The 21,381-nt window shown below is 41.1% G+C and overlaps 1 protein-coding gene across 1 annotated transcript in view; it reads right to left on the bottom strand.

The window, feature by feature from the left end:
- Positions 1–21,381, bottom strand: part of HTR2C (5-hydroxytryptamine receptor 2C) — a 150,350-nt gene that overhangs the window by 83,650 nt on the left and 45,319 nt on the right. The window lies entirely within an intron of this gene.

The following is a 21,381-nucleotide window of genomic DNA, read 5'->3' as shown; positions in this document are numbered from 1 at the left end:
CCCCACTCAACCAGTGAGGAGGCTGGGGGTGCACAAGAACCTGGGAGGGGACACAGCTGGGACAGCTGATCCCAACTGGCCAAAGGGATATTCCAGACCAGAGGATGTCATGCTCAGTATATAAAGCTGGGGAAGTAGAAGGAAAGGGGGGACGTTCAGAGTGATGGTGTTTGTCTTCCTAAGTAACCACTATGCATGATGGAGCCCTGCCTTTCTGGAGATGGCTGAACACCTGCCTGCCGATGGGAAGTGGTGAATGAATTCCTTGTTTTGCTTAGGGGGAGTGAGCAAACAGCTGTGTGGTGCTCAGTTCCCAGCTGGGGTTAAACCATGACACTCAGCTAGGTATAAGTCAGAGGGATGTGATTTCTTTGGTAATGGGCTTATCATACCTAGGACCTGCTCTTTGGCAAAGCAGAGCACTGCCCAGATTCCCTGAAGACTTAAACCTAGACATTTCATGACCTGAAGGCAGGGCCTGTACTTTCTTTGTTCTGCTCCACCCAAATAACATGGCTGGTTCTACGTACCTGGTGATAAAAAGGAAACTGGCAAACCTGTGGGTGTTATACGGAGGAAAAGGAAAAGGGATTAGCACTGCCATCTTGCTTCTGTTCCCCAGAAATGCTGGTTTCCTACCACCATTGCTTGGCAGAACACAGGAAACTTCGTATAATGAAGCAACTAATGATGAATCAACAATATGTTTAGCCTGAGAATAGGATGGAAACAGAGTAGGAACCTTAGATCAATCTCAAGCATTAGAAATGGGTTGTGTAGACAAAGAAGCAATAATTATTATGTTTTGCTGTTTTTTTCCAGGCACTAATTCATATTGTTGCATGGAAAAGAAAACCCCAAGTGTCCATTGTTTCCCCTTGCGTTTAATGGATGACTTACATACCAGCTAAAAGTTTTCAGCATCACTCCACTGAAGCATGAGGACTGGACCCATCGTTCACAGCTTTTCGTTCCTGCTCCATATACTTCCAAAACTGTGATGCTACAAGAAGTTTCCCCAACCAGTTTCCATACAGATATTCCTTCAGCTGCAATTGCTTTAGAAAAGTCCAAGACTACATATATTTTTTTAATTTATTTTTTTCTTTTTTAGGACAGAACTAAGGACCCCTAACTGGAAGCTAGATCAGAAGACACTACGGGTTGTCCATATTAGCCAGGCCTGTCTAAGGCTTTGGCACTTCATTTTAACTCTCGGGTTTCTGAAAGGTGAGCCTCAAACTGCTGCTGCATGGTTCAGTCTGTACAGAAAGTAATCACACAATAAAGAATAAACTGCAAAAAGGTATGGATAGAGTTTTAACTTTTACAAAAAGAAGCTGGCCTCATTTTTTTAACCATCATGTTCTAGGAAAATTTGCTGCAAATAAGAAGAGTGAAGTCACTGCTCTGCATAGTTCAGACTAGGTGCACAACCTGCTTAGGCTTGGCTTCAGAGCAAATCAGGAATAGGACATGGGCTGTTTTATGATGGGCATGTTTTGAATTCAAGGAAATTAACTTTTTTTTTTTCCCTCCAAAAATTACCATCCTACATCTGTATTTGAATCCACAAATGGTTCCTGATAGAACAACACTTTGATTAAGTCATCAAACAGAACACTCTCTGGCACTGGTAGCAGCAAGGCAGCAGCTGTTTCTAAGAGCAATTTTATGTCAAGTGTAAAAGCTTGCAAGCTTCAAGTTAACATTTAGCTACCTGACCAGGTTATCTTTTTCAGTAGCAAGAAATGTGGAGTCAGCAGGAATTTTTCTACCCAAAGTACACAGAAGGAAAGGAACCTCTGCCTTTCAATTCATTATTTAATATACTTGATGCAACCCTTTTGTTCACAATCTGTAGCTACACTGAGAAACATAAGTGATCCAAAACCTCCAAGGACCTTAATCATTACAGAACATGCAGGAGGAACTTGTTGACAACAGCAGCAGTAATTTAAATCTGCTGGCACTTTTGGAGACAAATAGCTCTGTATAAAATCCATCTGGAGGTGGCTTTCCCTTCTCTTGGTCTCTGAACACTGATGTCAGGACACTCTAACCCGTACCACTGGGTGATTAGCGGGGCAGTTGGTAAATCCTGTAGATGATTGCATGGAGCATGCCAGTTGGTTAGCAGGGCTTTTTGTCTCCTGAGAGAAGCACAAAGCAATTCTGCTGCAGCCATCACAAGGAGAAATGCTACCCCAGAAACAACCTGTGTGCTTCTTCACAGCATTTTTACTGCTAGACAGCAACCATGGATTTTTCATGGAAATAGTTACTCTCTCCAAAATTACAAATCTTCACTATCAAAATCTACAAGCAATGGTGTTAAGGCTTTTTTTGTTTTTCCACCAGAAAGTTATTTTCTCACGAATTTTTAGACAAATTCTAACAAATCATTCTCACTCCTGCCAGGAGAGGAAAACCAAATGTTTTCCTTGAGTAGAACTTGCATAACAGTCTCCACATCCTCTTTAATGTCATTTCTGGAATAAACATCTTTTTAAAGTTTGTTCTTTGATGGACCTGTCCAAGTACTAGGAATTTCCTAAAGAACAAGATAAGAGTCTGGCTTTTGAAACATTCACTGGTTACCTCTGCTGCCAATGCCAGCCCATTCGTCACTGATTCTTGTCCTACCTGCTCTTGAGAACTCTCTCTGAAAATAAACTGGCCACTTGGATCTGTTGCTCCCCAAATCTCTACAGGATCAAGGACTCATTGACAAAACTAGCAATGACGCAGAGTGCTGGGGCAAAAAACACCCCACCTCTACCTGCATCAGAGGAGGATGTGCTGCAGCAGTCTGAGACTTCACAAGTCTCACATCACCAGTGAGACACCCATAGGGTCTTGTCCTTGTGTGTGGACCTCTGTCTCCTTGCTACCTGCTACAGTGTTGCTCAAAACATCCTCCAAGATTGGTACCTACCAGTTTCATAGTTTGTAAACCTCAAAACACTTTTCTGGATTTTAAGGTACAAGGGTAGTACATTAAAAGTCAAGAGGCTTAAAGACAAGACTATGAAAGGGAGATAAACCATCTTTGTTATAATTTTTTTAGATTAAGTCTACAGGAGCTTTTATGAAGCTAGTGAAAATCTTCTACATGAACCTTTAGGGCTCATCAATTTAAAATCATTTTCTTTCTGCTCCCTCCTCACTAAAAACAATGCTGAAAAGTTGCCAGCAATGTAATCTAGCCTGTGAAAAGCACCAAAAAGGCTTCTATGCCTACAAGTAACAGCACAGCTCCTCAAGGCACATCACTTCTGCTCCTTGTTGTATTTTTCCATATTATTAATTTAAATAGGCAGTAACCTTTATCACATGAAATCAAGATGGCAAAACATTAGATGTGATATGTGTGCTGGGCTTGGACTGCCTTGCTGTGAACTGCAGGAAAAAGTGGTGCCTTGAGATTCCCCGAGTTTGAAACAGGAGAACCCGTGTTACTTGTCCCCCTGCTCCCAGCTTCAAGGGAAGCTTTGCCCCACATCTTCTTTTCCACATAGCAGCCCACAGCAACCAAGTCAAGTGAGCAAACCTCTGCAGGAGTTCACCCTAAATAACATGTTGGTGCTGTTGCTGAACAGCAGTGAGCACCTCACCAGCACAGCTACAGGAACTTGATCCTTACCGTAATACTTATGCTTTCAAAATATTATAAGCAACTGATAATCAGAACAAAAGCAAAGCTAAAAACCACACAGCCAAGACCTTGGGATTAACATTGCAACTACAGACAAGCCTACCCTTCCCTTTGTTTTTATGCAGTATTTCATCCCAAATTTTGTTTGCCAGTAAACTTTTCAAAATAGAAAGCAGTATCATTTGTGTTTGTGCAATATCCAGCATCATGGGACCTTGCTGGTTGGAAGGTACAGAAACTGCACTGTTAAATGTGTGTTCAAGAACACAGGTAAGTATTCTCTCATTTGCAAAAAGAATGAGGAAAAACTATAAAATAAGTGCCTGAAGCTTGAGATTAGATAAAAGTTCTAAGAGTCACTAAACATATCTAATTAGCAGAATGCACAGAAACACTGATCCACTGATACTTCATGGGAGAGTGAGAAACTTCTGTGTCTGGGTGAGATTACCTAGACTCAGCACATCTGGAGGGCAGGGTACAAGACCAGTGCCATCCCATTGGCACTGGTGTGTTCCCAGAGACACCCACAACCTGATTGCACGGGCTGGCAGGCAGAAGGGTGCAGGCAAACAAACACTTATCTGGCCCCTTCTTCCCCTTTGTAGAAGAGAGCAGAGAGACCTGGCTCCTTCCCTGCTCCAGAGGAAGGAGGTACAGAGCTAGGAAGGCAACACTTGCTGCCTTGCCAGCAGCACAGCAGCAATATCTTCCTCAGTTCCCAATGGTTTTAGCTGCATTGGTCTGCAGGGAAACACTCAGAAAAATGTCTCTGCTCAATGTCCAGCTCTGCAGTGTCAATCTCAAATTCAAAAGCATTTCAAATGCAGGATCATGGAAGAGGATGCAAAACCAGCTCAGTCCTGTAGTAGCAGGGAAGAAGAAATGCTGGCAATAATGGAAAGGCATCATCAGTACTATTGTGATAAAATGTTTGTAATTACTACACTGGCAATTTTTGCAAATGGGTTGGCTTAGAGACAGGTCTCTTGCACTGATTACTAGATTATTTTCTTTACAAAGGTCTAAGTGGCTCTGTTTTCCAGATGAATAGCCTGAAGCCACTTGGTTCAGAGCTTTAGTCCCCTGAGATTCACCTTGGACAGTAAAGAAATGAGACAGATGAACACTAAACTATTCTGTGTATGAACCCAGCAGTGTTTTGGCTGATGAGAACACTTTAGGTAAAGTACCTTTCAATTTCAAATAAAGACAGAGATGAGCTGGGGTTAGTTAAAAGTTACAAGAAGTCAGAAGCAGCATTTGCTAATAAAGCATTTTAAACCAAGTAAACCTTTCTAAAGAGAATCTTGGGTTCACCACATCTCACCTCATCTGGGAGAGCTGCCTTGCCAGGCAAATTAAGGGCAGTGGGTTGGCATTGGCACTTCCCCAATCCAGCCAACCCAGCCATTGCCAGACTTCTGGACTGCCCTCTCCCCCTCGCCTGCACCCAAGGAGCAGCATTTTTTTTTTATCTGAACATAAAAGAATACATTTGCCCAGCATTTACTGATCAACACTTACTTGTTTCTTGAAAGACAGCACCTGCACTCAGGGAGGGAAGCTCTTTGCAGCTGCCTGCACATCTGGCGCGTGGTGATGCAGGGCTGCTGGTACAGACGAAAGCAGGGAGAGGCTGTGAGGGAACAGGGTGAGTTGCTCTCACACGGTACCACTTAGACACAGGTTTCCATCAGCTTTTGCTAACATGGAAAAGGTCCCGGGCAGCACAGCAGAAAACAGCAAAGTTCAGCCCCTCTGGTAGCTACTCCAAAGAGGATTTGAGGCCAGTGAATGGTGATGAGCTAGGAAAGTTTGCTCCGCCTGTGACTCAGGGTCTTGCTAGCATGCCTCAGTGGGCTTGTTTCGAAGCACTCTGCACTTGTGGATGGCTCCGAGCTGAAGGGCTTACCTGAGAGGAGACTCAAATACACCAGGGAGACCTTTGGGGAAAGAGAGAGAGAGGGAGAGAGAAGGAATGAAGAACAATGTTCATCCTTGAAATTTAAATCTATCTGTGGCTTCTACACAGTACATTTCAAACATCCCCATTAAATTATTCCATTAGATAAAATCCTATTAATCGGATGACTTGGTCAGCTGTGGCCTACTCAGAATTTGTTGTGGTTTTAGTATTTTGTCATCAAACATAGTGCTGGTTAATTCAAACCTCACAACACCAAGCAAAAATTGCCCATTATTAACAGTTTCATATACAAGCAGCTTTCATCACACAAACACCAGGAAGGGCTCACACCACTCTGCACTCCACTTTACTTGTTTATTTAGTCTGGTTTACCTCTGAATTTCTTCTGTGGGCTCAACTGACACAAGCTCGCGCATGCCTGAATTGCTCCTCTGCAAACACAAGAAACCAGCTCCAGCCAGAAAACTTTAATCTGTCACCAAAGTTTTTCAGCAGTCAGACCCCTAAGAATTAACTTTGGTAATTAAAATAGCGTATCTGACAAATTAGCAGAAGGGGATATACCAGCATATTTCTGTGCAACAGGGAGAATTTCTGCCTTCTGCAGTCACCAGTGGACTAGCAAAGCCAGTATAGCATGACGCATGATGTTTCAGCATCCCCGGAATAGAAAAGTAAGTAATCCAAGACACCCACAAACAGAAACAAATTCAAAAGGTCATTAAAAAGCTGCTAAGCCTCACAAAATTAAATAAATGCATTAATTAATTAAAACACGTATGAAACAGCAGAGTTGAATTTTGCTGTAGTAGTATCACATGGCTTTGGAAACTGCCATTCAGTAATCCAACCAAAACTTGGCATGTTTCCATCTCTGCTTTTTCTCGCTGCTTATGTCTACAGCATCATCATATACCCATCTGAAACATCAGGAAGACATGAAAAACAGGATGGAGGGATTCAAGAGAATTAATACTAGTATCTAACTTTCATCCTGTTCTTTTCATTCACGAATCTCAAACTCATTTATCCAAGATAGTGAATAGTATCCTTTTGCAAGAGTGAATTGTAGCCATGAGCCACTACATGTATCATGGAACACAGCACAGCTGGCACGGGTAGTCAGTCCAGTACGGGAGCCTGGGCCAGGAAAGAGCATGATAGTCGGAGGAACTGAACAGCTCTTGCTCCAAAACATCACTGCTGCACAGCCTAAGAAAATAAAGTGACAAAACTCAGCAGTGCACCCTATACGCTCACGCAGACCCTAGAGCCTCAAAGCAGCACCAGCCAAGGCTCATTCTGCTAGAGGTTGTACAAGCACCCAAGAAAGATGGAAAAATCTGCCCAGGAGTTTTCTGTGGATATATAACACAATACAGAAGTGCTAAATGAGTGGGAAGGAGGAGGAGAAGCAGCAGCAGTACAAGGAAGGCTGTTAGCAGATGTGTGTTGGTTGTAGCACACAGTCTCTGTGCCATCAAACCAGCCCCAAAGCAGGATTGGCAGAGAAACAAGAGTATAGTGGAGGCACTGACATCTATAAGCATGGAAAACAGGGGAAAGTTACTGAGTGTAACTGATCTCAGCTAAACCACAGACCTACTGTCATATCAACATACCAAGTACCAACCCATCGGTGCTCTTGGAAGAGGGGAGAAAGCCAAGCGTGACGCACAGGAGACTTGCACAGTGTGTTCTTGTATAGGAGGATCCTGTGGTGGAACAGCCATTGCATGTTCTTGGCTCTGCACCACTGTCTGTTTCTAAGTACCACATAACCTCTGTCTTTAAGAAGTCCTTTTTCCAGCAAAAAGTGACTCTGAACTGGTTACTCTCCTTTACCAGACCTCCCTACATATACGACATAATTTATACTGCATACAGATCACAAATCCCAGTGAAGACTTTGTTGTGCTACTAGTCTGAGGCCAAAGGCGCTCACCTGGGTGACCATCTCTGCATGCGATAGCTACCGAGATGAGCCTATGAACAGAGAACAGACTGCAGCAGCTGCTTTGAGGTTAAGATGAGTGACAAGCCCCCAGCCTTAAGCACCAGCATTGCACAATGCCTCTTCTTGTATCTTTTAGAAAATGACCTTTCAGGAATGTAATTTCCAAACTAGTATTGCTGGTGATACACAGATAGAGGAAACAGAGAATTTACAGTGATTAGAATACATCATATTTATGGACTAACAAGACAGATGATGCAGTGAAGCAAGGAATGAACTGTAATGAGGCCAAGAAAAAAATTAAACACATGCTGTATTCCAGCCTAAACAGCAGTGTACAAATAGACAGGAAATGCAATCTAAAACAATTCACATAATGTTTAGTAGCATTATAAAGGAAAACCAGAAGAGATCTTGGAGCTTTTACAGACTTCATAAGACAGAGTAAAAACCAATGGAAGACTGTAAGGAAAGTTAAGAGGTACTGTTGAAACATCTGTATGAAAGGCACAAGGAGCCTTTCAATCTCAGGAGCACTCGTTGCCACACTGAAAACTGTGAGACACTGCCAAACAGATTTCCAGAAGGTTCAAACCCAATCCTGAAAGATTTCATAGATATCAGCTTATTTGGGCAATATTAACATATTTGCAAAATGAAACTTACAGTTACATTAAATCCTCCTAAAGCCTGTAGGATCTGATCACCTCTAGGTATGTGACAGATAAATGCAATAGGGAAGGTGTTTCCCAAAATGAAAAGGTGTAGCAGGGAATAAAACTGGCTTTGAGGAAAAAGAAGAGTGAGAAGCCAAGATTTGAACTTGTCCCTGAAAAAGCCTTGGTGGTCTGTTACTCGTGGCTGAACCGTATTGCAGAAAATGCTGTGTCAGAGAATATACTGGATCACCAAAACAATATTGCTGGGGGGATTATTGTGATAAAATTTAACACAAGGAATTTCTTTATAGATAGGAACATCCTTAAGATTGTAAAAATGTTCTTTATGCAGGCTTGTACTTCTACTATGAAAAAAATTACGTACATGTTTAACTTTATATGTGTTGACTAATTAAAATCAACTGGGATAATCATGTGCTTCAATTTAACATTTAGTATTATAAAAATCAAGTAGATTGGCATGCTGGTATGTTTTCATCTCTCTTTGGTTCACTATATGTTTTTTGCAGCTGTATTCAGGGTAACGGGAAGAACTGCAACTCCCAGAAAGCAAAGAGATGATGCAAGGTTTTAAAATGCTATCAGAAGTAATAAAATTTTTGTAAACTATCCCTTTTACTTGGGAGCACTCATTTTTAAAGGTCCCCTGTACATACAACATTATAAAATATTTCCTCAAACACAGCAACTTATTAGCTGTATTCCTGACTAGTTTCTTAATTGGGCTCAGAAGTAAAATTATCATTCAGATGTTAGCAGTTTTGCTGTTCAACATCTAATCTATTTTGAAAGCTTAAATTCTATAAATATTTAAATTAAATATAATCTGCATTTGCTTAGTGATTTTAATTAAGAATTAAGTTGCTGTTCCCCTGAAATGTGTAAATGTTTAAAGCCGATGCAGCAGCAGGATAATGTCAGGGCATTTAAGATTCTGTACCATTATTAATACATTTTTCAGTGTATTGCAGGCTGAGTTTAGCGCCATAGTTGAGCTGCTACACAACTACCCAGAAGCATCTTTAAAAAAACCCAAAAAATTACAAAAAAATTGAAAACTTAACTCAGTTTTAAACTGCTGTGACTGAGACACAGAACAGGGTTTTACTCAGTTTTTTTCCATTTGTATTTCTACTTTAAGCCCAGTTTCTCCAGAACTTCCTTCCACAGGCAAAACTCTAGGCCTATGACTTTGAGCCCACTGGATTTCTTCTGGGTCTCATGAAGGAGCCTCACAGAGATTTATACGGCTTTAGGAAGAGAAGTCACCTATGCTGACTTCATGCTATTCTTTTCAAACATGCTAGTTACAATACTGTTTAAGAAAAATATTTATTCCTTGCATGAAGGAATGATATCTGAATCCTACCCATGGACTCCCCTGGTACTAAGTAAATCCAAGAAGACTGAAGGGTAGCCCATCCACCTCAGACCATGTCCCCAGCACAGTGAACCCGCACTGAGGATGCCTCTTTCAGAGCATCCTCCTCAAGCTATGTGTGCATGCAAGAAGCAGAAATGTCCATGGTTACTGAACCAAACTTCACTGGAGGGCACTGCAAGCTACGGGCTGTGTGTGGGAAACACAACCTGATAAGACATGTGATGAAGCCAGCATGCAGCTGTCCACACGGCAAAAGGTGACCTTGCAGAATGGTGTAGTCAGACTGAATGCACCCAGGGCCACTCCTGTGTGTTACTGGATATGGCAAAAACACACACCTGCTTCCTCTGCAGAAAGGAAGAGCCTTATACCCAGCATTTCCAACCCTACTGTAACATAGCTTGAGAAAAGGCCTCCTATCACAAAGACGTCTGAGAAAGAAAAAAATACATAGAAGATGCAAGACACTGGATAGCAACAAATAAGATGCCTAAAGTCCAGGACTGAGAACAAAACCATTACAGATATTTAATTAGAAAACTAGCTATTAAAGTAGACTCCAGTTGCTTAATAAGAGTTTGTCAGTGAACTAATGTAATTAACCGTTGGACAGAAATGGGGACAATACAGTGGTTATAGATCTTGGAAAGAAGTAACTAGAGAAGAATGAACTGCAAAGATTATAAAGTCAGTTTCAACTGAAGTTTTCTTCTCTCTTAGTCCACAAACAATTAAAAATGTTTCTTCTATTTGTTCTGATCTTTGAAAGTATGACTGCGTAGACTGCAGTTACATTTTGACCACAACATAGACACTGTACTGGACAACTTTTTCTCTGCATGTTGGTTTGAGGCAGACAGCCAGAGGCTGAGGGATGGGCTATACCTGCCCCTCACCACAAAACTGCTTAAATGGGATTGAACCAGGAACCAGCAAATAGAACCCCCAAAAACCAGAATGAAAGAATATTTAAACCCAGTTTCTGTAATACTGGATGTTACTAACTAAAGCAAAAGAAAATTATTATTTTACAGAAAATGGCTTTCAGTTTTCCTTTGAATGGCTTCATGGCATGTAAGAAGATAGTTCTGTATCTCCAGAGGCCTGATTTTAAAACCTTTAATTCATAACTAACAGCACACTTGGTGATCTAGAAAAAAACAACCCACCACAAAAACCCAACTCAACACCCCACAACAGAGCAATTCCCACACACACATTCGCAAGAGGGCAGAACATTAAGTTTCATTTTGATCTTTTGATGAGAAAGACCACAATTTTGACACAGAACTGCATTTCCTCCAGTAGACACTAAGCAACTCAGAGTAGCACAGACCAAGAGAGCATTTTCAACATGCCATCCATCTAACTTCAATCTGTTATACCAATTCAACTGATGACACCCAAAGTCCCAAGGTATGAGCACATCACCGTTTCTTCATTAAAAAATCAGCATGAGCAATTTCGGATATGTAGATCTTATGGAACACACTTAGGAAAGAAAATAGAATAGAGCAGAGCAAAGAGTGAACGATTAAGCTTTTTTGCAGCCAGGAAAAGCAGGCAATAATGTTCTGCACCACACTCAAATTTTCATCCCATGGAAGTTGGCCCTGGGCTAAAATTAAACTGGGTGCAAAGTGGCAGGTTCTCTGCCACCAACGTAGGGTGCGGCAAACACATTAAACCCACAGCAATTCTACACAGCTTCAGCTTTGCCCTCTGTCATTTTCCTTTTTGCTGCAGTCCTCTGCACAGAGAACAAGACAGATGCAAGTATTGCCTTTCACTCTGTCCCTCAGACACTTCCCCTCTGACATTGTCTCCAATTAGCATTCCTATTTGTTTCCAACATATCACTCGTAATAATTTTAGTGCAGTCAACCAGTTCATCCCCAAATGAGATGAAGGTTAATGATGGTTTCTGTTACTGTTACTATATGCTTTGCATAAGAAAGGGAATGGATTTCTTAAATAACAGGAGACACCATTCCTTTCCTGAAATTCCTTAGAGCAGAAGACATCCCTTCTTTACCAGTGAGATTCAAGTGGACTACCCACATTTTACCAGGTCAGGAGTTGCTTTCTGCCCTGACACACAAGTACCTGTGGCCAACAGAGAAGTGGCCCAAGTGTCTTTAGATCCTTTTCTGTGACAGAGCAAACAATTGCCCCTTGAAAAGATGGAGCCAAATCCACTACTGACAAAGCTATTTGCATTGGTGCACTGCTGGGGTTGTTTTCTCCCTTCCCCTAGACCAGATATTCAGCCCAACACCTCAGCCCATGAACCACACACCATCCCCAGCCCTGGGGTCGGGGTGGGTGGAGGGAAGGGGAGCTGTTGCTCTGGAGTCAGGAAGGGTGACAGCGGCGTCAGCTCCCCCCATCATCTCCAAAGCAACGCATGCTAAACCCAACTTGAGCATTTAAAGAGCAGAAAACATTAGAGGGAACACTATGCAAAGCAGAAGCATGATCTAAATAGAATTTTGACCTAGTAGCCACGGACTGCAGCCAAAATATTTTCATTTAAGTAACTGATGTTAACCTTATTGTATAATCCTAGTTACCTGCTAATCTTCCCCCAGAGAAAAAGACTGATTTGGATTGCCTGGTAACAGTTACCACTGGTTGTGTCATTACAGTAACTTCAAGGTTTTTTTATGCTAATAGCACACCATGGTTAGCAACTATATTTTTGTCCTAATTTTTACATTTCGTATTTATTAGATGATTAATTTTACCTGCAACTTGTGTCAAAATGCTTTTGGATTGAAGCTGGAATTCAATTAACAATACAGAAAAAAATTATTTTAATAGGTGCACTGGTTACAAAAGAGAACATCAAACATGATTCGCATTTAAATGAAAGTCATATGAAGAAAATTATCTCCATAATTATTGACTTCAGCCAATTGTTGCTGATCATAATACAATCAAAGGGCTAGAAGAGAGCTCACCTCACCTACACCTTTGCCTAAGAAAGGATTGATGATAGCTGCTCTTCTGAACCGAAATAGTTTGTAATTAAGCATAATTTCATGTGTTTAGCCAGAGAATTCCCTGGGTTGTAGCTTTCTTTACAAGTTAATAGGAAACATCTAATGCTCAAATATTGGTTTTATGTAAATTTAAGATATTATGATGGGTTTAAATCTTAATATAGAAATGGTGAGTTGTCATTTTAATTCTGAAGGGGATTATTTCAAATGTTTTATTTTCAAATAGAAATACCAAGTTTAAGTTAAAAACACACACACAAAAGAACCTGCAACAAAAAACCCACAACACTTCACGCCCCCTGGAGATGGAACTGATCTGAAGGATGCTATCAACAAGAACGAGCATGGGGCAGAAGCGAAAACTTAATCTTCAATGGCACTGAAGCAGATGGGGCAGGAAATGTAGTCCAGCACCCCCACACAAGCAATTCATAGGAGCAAAGGGATCTTATCCAAAATAGGAGACAGTGCCTGGGCTAAACAGAATGTCAGGCACATCTCAGCTCATCACCAGGCTCAAACACCCACTCCTTCAGTCCCTGTTTTTCACTGGATCCCACTGACCCGCTTGCCAAAGTGGGAAAACTCTCCACATGCTACTTGCCCTGGCGATTTTGCCACGTCAGTTTTGCTCAGGATCACAAATGTGACCCATGCTGGTCTCAGGAGGGTCCAGATGTTCAGCAAGGCTCATCCCCACACAGCAGGATGTCATCCCTCTAGCTGGCAGTGAAGCCCGTAGGCCAGCAGTTGCAGGGCAGCCCAGGAGAAAGCTCCTCATGGCCCCATCCAGCAAAGCACTCCCCCTGTTCAGGTCTGAGCATGCAAACCATCCCACAAACTTGCCAGCGGGCTCATCCATGTGCCCACCTGAACCCAAGCCCTGCGACAAAGACAGTCTGTGAACTCAGCTACCTGGTGCTACAGCCATGGTGCAGGCAGCTGCAGTCCTGCAAGGTCTGGCTTAAGTTTCGAGCTTTAGTTCAAACGGGAATTAACTCAGGGAAGCCGTTAAAAATCCCCCCCGGCTTTAGGATCTCTTAAAGCAAGTATAAATCACTAGCTCTTTGTCTTGGCACCAGGCTTTATACTTACTTTGTGTTACCATGAATGACTGCCAAAAGGGAGGAGAGAGGAACTCAGGTCCATTAGCCATACTTTATTTTTTCATGATCTTCCCAGAAGTCATTGCCCATGCTGTTCTGATGCATCTTTGCAGTCTTCATCCAAGTCGCTGAAAGCCCTTGCTGCAGCCATGGGATATCTACAGCTTTTAATCCTGGGTGATAGCAGTACAGGTAGCAAAAAGAGAGCTGAACCTCCAAACAGTACCACTGGGAAGAACAAATTCCATGTTAGCTTGCTCTTTTCTTCATAGAATGTCATGCACTGTCCAAGTTGCAGACAATGTATAAGGTACCAATTCTGAATATATGCAAAATGAAGGAAGTGGCATTCCTATCAGCAGGAAACATTTGGGTTGAATTTAAGACAACTGTTTGAGAATGATCAAGTGTACTTACCCCAAGAGTTCATAGTCACAAGCCTAATTTTGTCACCATCTAAAAATTACTGAGCCATTTCTACTAAAATGGGCGTGCTTATTTCTGTCCCTTCAGGTGGGACTCACCGAAATAATTGGCCAAGTGCTCACAAAAGGGGTGAAGAAACACATACTAGGGCCTCCGCTACAGCCACTGCCTTTGCAAAATGCTTATTTAATATTTAAAGACTATGAGGCTGCATTTTGCACTATTGACTTTAAGACCTAGTCTACCTAAGACAGGAAGAGTGCAGTTTAGTTTATTTAGTTATTAGTCTTCCAAGACAGTCTCAGAAAAAGTTCTTTAAGAACACTAAGCAACAACAACTAATAATATCTGAGTCACTGGGCTGTCTTGGTTTTAGATGTTAAGGGGTTCTCTGTGGATTTTCCCATTTATTAGTCTTTTTTTTTTTCAGATTAGAACATTATTTTTACAATTACAGTTGTGAAATAAATCTCTTATGAGGGTTTTCCCCTTTCATGCAGGATTCCAAAGTGATTTACGTTGAAAATTATGAAGCCTTAAAACTTCAGTTACCTCTGGGAAATACTGTTACTGCAAGGTCAGTACCAGCAAATAATATTTAAAACTCATGGAAATACATTTCTTGTGGGGTAGCCAAAACGCTACAGTCCCTAATGACCTGTGCCACAGGACTAAGAACTGAGCAGCTGCAACTTCAGCAAAGTTTGAACATCACCAATTTGGGGATTCAAAACTCTCCTAAACTCATTTTGGCCAAGACTTAGAGTGAGAGGACGATGGGCATCTCTCTCCCTGAAATGTGCCACTACCTTCCATATGATTTGCTCATATAGAAGTCTGCTTTCTGTGTTTTAAGATTCCTGAAATCCTTTTACATGAATTGTATGTAATTGTGATAAATGCAATAAAAAAGCATCACAGAACTCACTCAGCTTTCCCAATCATTTCCTAATGAATACTTTTGCAGGCACATAGTATCCGCTCTGCAGCATGGGCCACTCAAACGTGGTGTTTGAACAGCCACCATCCAGCACTTTGAAAAGCCATCACCCCAGTCCCCATGCCTGCATTCAGTCCAAAATACTATGTTTATTTAAAGGTCTTGCACAATTTCAGAAGGCTGCACAATGTCGCACAGATAAACCGTGCTGCAGAGGAAGCGGAGCCAGGGAAAGGGCAGGCACTGGGGAAAAGGGCTGGCTCCACAAGACAAGCATAACAAATGCTGCATGCTTGGCAGGTTTATTGGTGCAAAAAAGGAATTAAGAGGAGCCTTAAGAGCCATAGGACACAAGAGCTGCTTAACATTTGAATTTTACATCTGAATTTACTGATCTTGTAAATGTCCACATCACTGTGAGTCTCACAAAACTCATATCCTACAATCAAACAACCAAGTGGAAACTTAAATTTTTGTAATATTGCAAGCAGGGGGGAGGAGGTTATTCCCCATGGCTGAGAACCAACAACTGAAAATAACATGATCCTAAAATGAATAAAACTTATGGAAGTAGTTAAAAGAACCATTAGAAATCCCTCAATGTAAAGGTGCTGAGTCATGGATTTTTGAGCATGTGCCAGGACTGCACTGCTCAGAAAACAGATGAACTCATTAAAGAAGATCTTTCGTAACTCTTCTGAAAATAAAAATTTGTCAAGTGAATTGAAATAAGTTCCCACTATGGACAATTGAGAATCACACATCCAATGCTACACTGCATTATGATGAGGCTGGTCCTACCTAATGCCTGGTCAGAATCCCTAATGGATATCAATTATTATACAAGGAGATGAATTAAACATGAAGATTATTTATTTCCATAATACATTTAAAATATGTATTTACTTGTATGTGATGAAACTTTTATTGTTTTTCCTTGGGAGATAAGAAGGACAAGATGCCTAGCGTTAAAATGAATTTCCTAATTGGACTTTAATGAACCTTGTCAAACCTCCTGATGCAGCTTTCTCACTTTTAAAGATCACTCAGTCCCTGTCTAAAGAATGGGCCTGCATTAGGAGTTAAAGGTCTCCCTTTTAGTGGCGGGACTGTGCATGCTGAGTCTTAACTTGTACCAGAGGCAAAATATTTTTCTTTCCCAAATTAAGAAGAATCAACACATTAGGCAAATGGAATTACTTTACATTATTTTAGATAATGTAAATAATTTATTTCATTTGTGAGTGAAAGCACTTAGGAAAAAAAAAACCAACAAAAAACCCCCCCAAAACAAAAAACAAACAACCAAAACACTGCCAGTTGTTGGCAGATTAAAAGCAATAGCAAATTCTATGCTCCAGAAGTATTTTTTTTCCCTAAAGTTGCCTGTTGGAAAAAAGTAAATTATTGTTTTGGCTTTTCAGAAAGAGATCACATTTTGACTAGTCTGCTGTGACCAAGGTTATGGCAAATGCATTAAAACTGGCAGTACATTTATGCTAGTGACACTGCCAGGAAAGCTGTTACCAGATTTTCTTTCTTCCCTTTTTTTTTTTTTTTTTTTTAATGCAAACATTACTTTAGCAAAGAAATATTCTGTGTGATTCAAAGAGAAAACAGTTTCAGACTTTCAGACTACACTGAAAGTTTGCATATGCCAATGTCAGTGAAGGCAAAGAGGACAATGTGGATGTGTTCCTCTCTCATCTGTGCTCTTCTTGGTTCAGTCTCTCCTCCAGGCTGCAATGGGTCCCTAAGCACCTGCAGCAGGGCTTCCATAATAGACCCAAATATTCTTAACAATAAGGCAGACGTGGCTTCCTATTTTCACAGGCCTTTTGGAAACATTTTCTTCCTCTTAATGTCAACCTTTTCCTCTTGTATATGTCTCTTCCTTTTGCCTCAAGGAGGCTTTTATAGCCACTGTGTCTCGTATTATGGATCTAAAATGCCAAATCAGGCTACAACACTGCAATGAATTATTCCTGTCAGTCCCATATTACAGACTCAGGAATTCAGATTGCTGTCATTGTCAGTAGCTCCAAAATTAATGATTATAGTTTATGAGCAACCCCTCAGTCCAATTTCATTACCTTACACCAAATATGAGATAGGGAAAACCACAGCTTCAATCCAGAAAACCGTATACTACGCATCAATTTACAGGAGCACTCCTAATCTGAGGTTGGGCAAACACTTGCTCTCATGCTTCTGCGGTATCAAAGGCTTTTTTCGTTGAAAAGACCTTTTCAATTATGTCGTATTCCTATTCTTTTAACGAAAGGTCCCCTGAAGAAATATAAAATCCTCATTTAATTACAACCCTAGCCCTAAAAGCCCCTTGCTGCTTTGTAGGAATAAAAAATTCCTAGATGTCAAATAGGAACATCATTCTAAAGGAAAAATAATGGCAAGGATAAAACTTTATTCATGAAGAAAACTAGAACTTCATTTAGTTTTTTAAAGACTTAATTAATAAAATTCTCTGTGGGTATCTACAAATGTTAAATTAAGATCAAGACCTTAAACAGTTTGTCAAGACAGATGAGCACATCAAAGCGTTTCAAAGAGGAAGAACTTGAGACTTGAAAAGCTGTCAGAGAGCAGAAGTGAGAAGAAATAAAGGCTAATGAAGTAACTGCAGTGCCTGAAGAAATGTCTAGAATAGGTTTTCCTTTACATTATCATCCTCTGACCTTAAGAGGACTAAAAATGAGGCTGAATTCGCTTCATGAGGCTAAATTCACTTCATAACATTCTGTATTTTATTACACAGAGGTGCAGAATTCTATAAAAAACTATTCTTCCTTTTCTAATCTCCTCTTCAGTTTATACCTGAAAGATCTCTTTGCTATTATTTCAAAATTATTTATCACAGTCAGAGGAGAAAATACTGCATACATTGCCGCAAACCCGCTGAAAAGATGCTATAGTGCTGGCGCAATCCCTGGGTCAGCTCCAGCTGCTCACCACAGTCCCTGCACCTCTGCATTTGCAGAAATACCCACACAGGGAGTCGCTCCCCAGTGTCGTCCTCTCTAAAGCAACCAGGAGCCTATAACCTATAATGGCCTACATATACCTGTATACGTATACCTCAATGGCCATAGCTAGGCATAGAGATCTATCAGAAAGGTCTTCAGATATGTTGTTGGCAATGGAGCAGACTAAGGCAATTAGGCATCAGATAGATGCACAGACATGCCAAGCTGTATCCCAGGGGAGATCCTTCTCCTCTGCTGACTGCAGTACAGCCCAAGGTCTCCTGCCTTCACTAGCTAAATCAGACCCCTCAAATGGTAAGGCAGGGAGAAAACAGCCCACTTACTATGAGTAATTCAGTGTAATTTCATGTAAATAAACATCTACAAATATCCAGAACAAACCAAACTTTTCTGCGTCTGTAACCTAAGGCTCGAAAAACAACAGAACACCCCCATGGTGTAACATCTTTCTGCTTCAGACTTTAGCTGTGGCAAACAAGTACCCACTCTGACATACAGCATGATACAACTCTGTACATGCACCTCTCATCACCAGCAAAGGCAGGTATATGAAGAAGTCCAACAAAAAATGTCTATTTATTGTTGACAGTAAAGAATTTTGGGGGAGAAGGAAGCCATGTTAGCAACTGACCCAAACTCTAAAACAGCAGAGCCTGCGTGAGCTGTGTACTCAACCTCACATCTCCTCTGCAAGTTCATAAACAAATGGGTATAAGCTTTTATAATAGTTCCCTTAAGTTTTCAAAATAATACATTTTTGTACCCATCATGATTTGTAATGAATGTCAATTTTTATCTTGTGTAACATATGCTGAGTTTGTAGTCTGTGTGCCAATTCTTTTGGAGCAGCAAGGTTTGAACCCTACACAGAAAGGACTAAATCTGCTGTGGGCATTGGGATTAATCCCTCTGACTTGTCAAAATCTAGTCTTGATCCTGTCTCAGGGTATTTATTGCTGTGTTAGCCCCCAACACAACCTGAAATTTGAATGTACTTGCTGTGAAAACATTGGAAGATGATGTTTCAGTTGCTTATTTTACTGAGTGTAATGCTTTCCAAAATACAATGTTTTTTGATGCATGATTATTTGAAAACCCTGCTCTTAAGATAAAAGCTAAATCAACAAAACAATACATTTAACTTAGCACAGACCATTTGGGAACACTACTGGCAACGCATAGAAAAGTGCTCATTTCTAGAAACACGTATTGTACCCATGTCTGACTACAATAGTGAGTGCATTGCTCTCCAGAAAATTGCCATGGTCAGACCATGAGCTCCTTTCAGTGAAGGGGGCTGCAAACCCCCAGGTGCCAGGAAGGAAGCCTCCTGGAGCTACGGGAGCCTTGGCCACGTGTTCTGGTTTGCAGGCTCAGTGCCACCACTCCAATTTCCTTGCTGGGTTGGATTTATCAGCCTGTGGCCCCAGGAAGGAAAGTCCCTGCACTCCAGGAGACAAGTTTTCATGTTCCAAATCCAGTTCTTCAGGCCCTGGAGCCTCAGCACAGAGGAGCAGAGAAAGTGGTGTTCATTTTCTAAGTCCATTTGATGTGGGGAAAGAAATACTGTGCAGCATGAAGACAATCCCTTTGCCACCAATGGGAATTCATCATCATATAGTCATTCATGGCAGCCATGCAGCCACTTCTCCACTACCATCTCCCACTGCAAGGGTTTCACAAAGAGACTCATACCTGTTTTCAGGGGGATGTTGATAGATAAGATACCTATAAACTCATCTTCCCTCCAGTGGAGCATAGGCAGGGCTCCCAATTACCATAAAGTGTATTTTTTACCTTAATGCTTGGTAAAGCATAAAGCAAACAAACACTATCAGAAGCAAAAATACAATTACAGACCAGTGTTGTTGCCACTTGGAAATTACATGATAAGCTGCCTGCAAGCTCATTACCACCCGACTTCCAAAATAAATTAGAAATTTTCAAAACCAGAAAGATGAATAATCAAGGAAATTCTATAACGTCATTTACCGAGGAAATAGCATTATAAAACAATCTTTGCTGCTGCTGCAGATTGACTTTAGCCACAGAATTTATTAAACACTGATAAATGTCAGTCATGTTTTTCCTCCCCAAGCAAAGCAAACCTCTTTGTGCTCACCCTATGCCCCTTAGCTGGCTCACTAACATTGTGCTTAATGCTAGGGATGAAAAGAATAATGGGATTCAAAATACGGTATTGTTTCTAAACCTTAATAAAAGGAAAGCCACCGAGTACAAATCTGGGTAATTACTTCTACTCAGAAGAAAATTACTCAGGCAGTTCCCCAGTTTAAAATACTCAGAGAGAGAAAAAAAAAAAAGTTATGCTAGGGCTTGTTTTTATAATTGTGCTGTTTTGCAAGTGCATGACTAAATAAATAACCTCTGCAAACAAGAAAACAGGATCCACGCTGGACGCGTGCAGCTACTGCTCATTACTTTCAACTGTATTTTACTGTATTTTTATCAATATCTCAATCTTTAATTTAAAATTATATCTTTCACTGGTAGTCCCAGAAAGCTTTTCAGTTACATGAAAGTTATTCTTAGTTTGCAGAAAAAAAATCCCAGTCTCAGGTTTCCATACCTTGGAGCAAGGTGTTACTGGGATGAATCTGATCATAAAGCACACAGCAGGTGTAATCGTGTTGTTCTGTGTTTACAGAGCATTTATCACTAACTGCTAGACATTATTGCAAAAGCTGGCTTTGCTGTTATGAGATGTACAGTGGAAGACTTCTGTTTTAAATGCTGTCTGTGACATTTAACCAGTTTCCAGGTATTGCTCCATGACTGACTGTTACCTAGAGGATTGGCAGGTTTATTTGCTAAAAGACAGCTGCACATGGGGACACTCCAGAGTCAGCATTATCTGCAGGGTCTCAGCATTTCTTACAGTCACACAACTCCAAATAATCACATTTCTCCCTGCTACCAGCCACTGCCAGAACCACAGCTGGGAGGTATTTGGTGGTACTTCACAAGCAAGGGCCACATTCAGCTGCATAGTTGTGACACCTGGTCTCTTTGGGAGAAAGTTGTCCTCTCATTTTTCCCTGTCAGCCTTTCTGCTTTACTCCTTTGGCCATTTTTCTCTTTTCCCAGCCTCCTCTGCCCTACCCAGCAAGATGAATCAGACATCCCACTGGATGCATCTTACAATGCCACAAAGGCACCCCCAAAATGGTTGAGCTAACTATTTGTCTATCTCAGGAAATCCTCAGCTATCCTAGAGTCTCGAAAACAGCTCTGACTCTAACCACCTCTTGGATGCTACTACAGGCCTC

The sequence above is a fragment of the Haliaeetus albicilla genome, chromosome 23 (assembly GCF_947461875.1).
Source record: "Haliaeetus albicilla chromosome 23, bHalAlb1.1, whole genome shotgun sequence".
NCBI classification, from domain to species: domain Eukaryota; kingdom Metazoa; phylum Chordata; class Aves; order Accipitriformes; family Accipitridae; genus Haliaeetus; species Haliaeetus albicilla.
The sequence above is the reverse complement of the archived record's forward strand: the minus strand, read 5'-3'. Positions and strand labels throughout refer to the sequence as shown.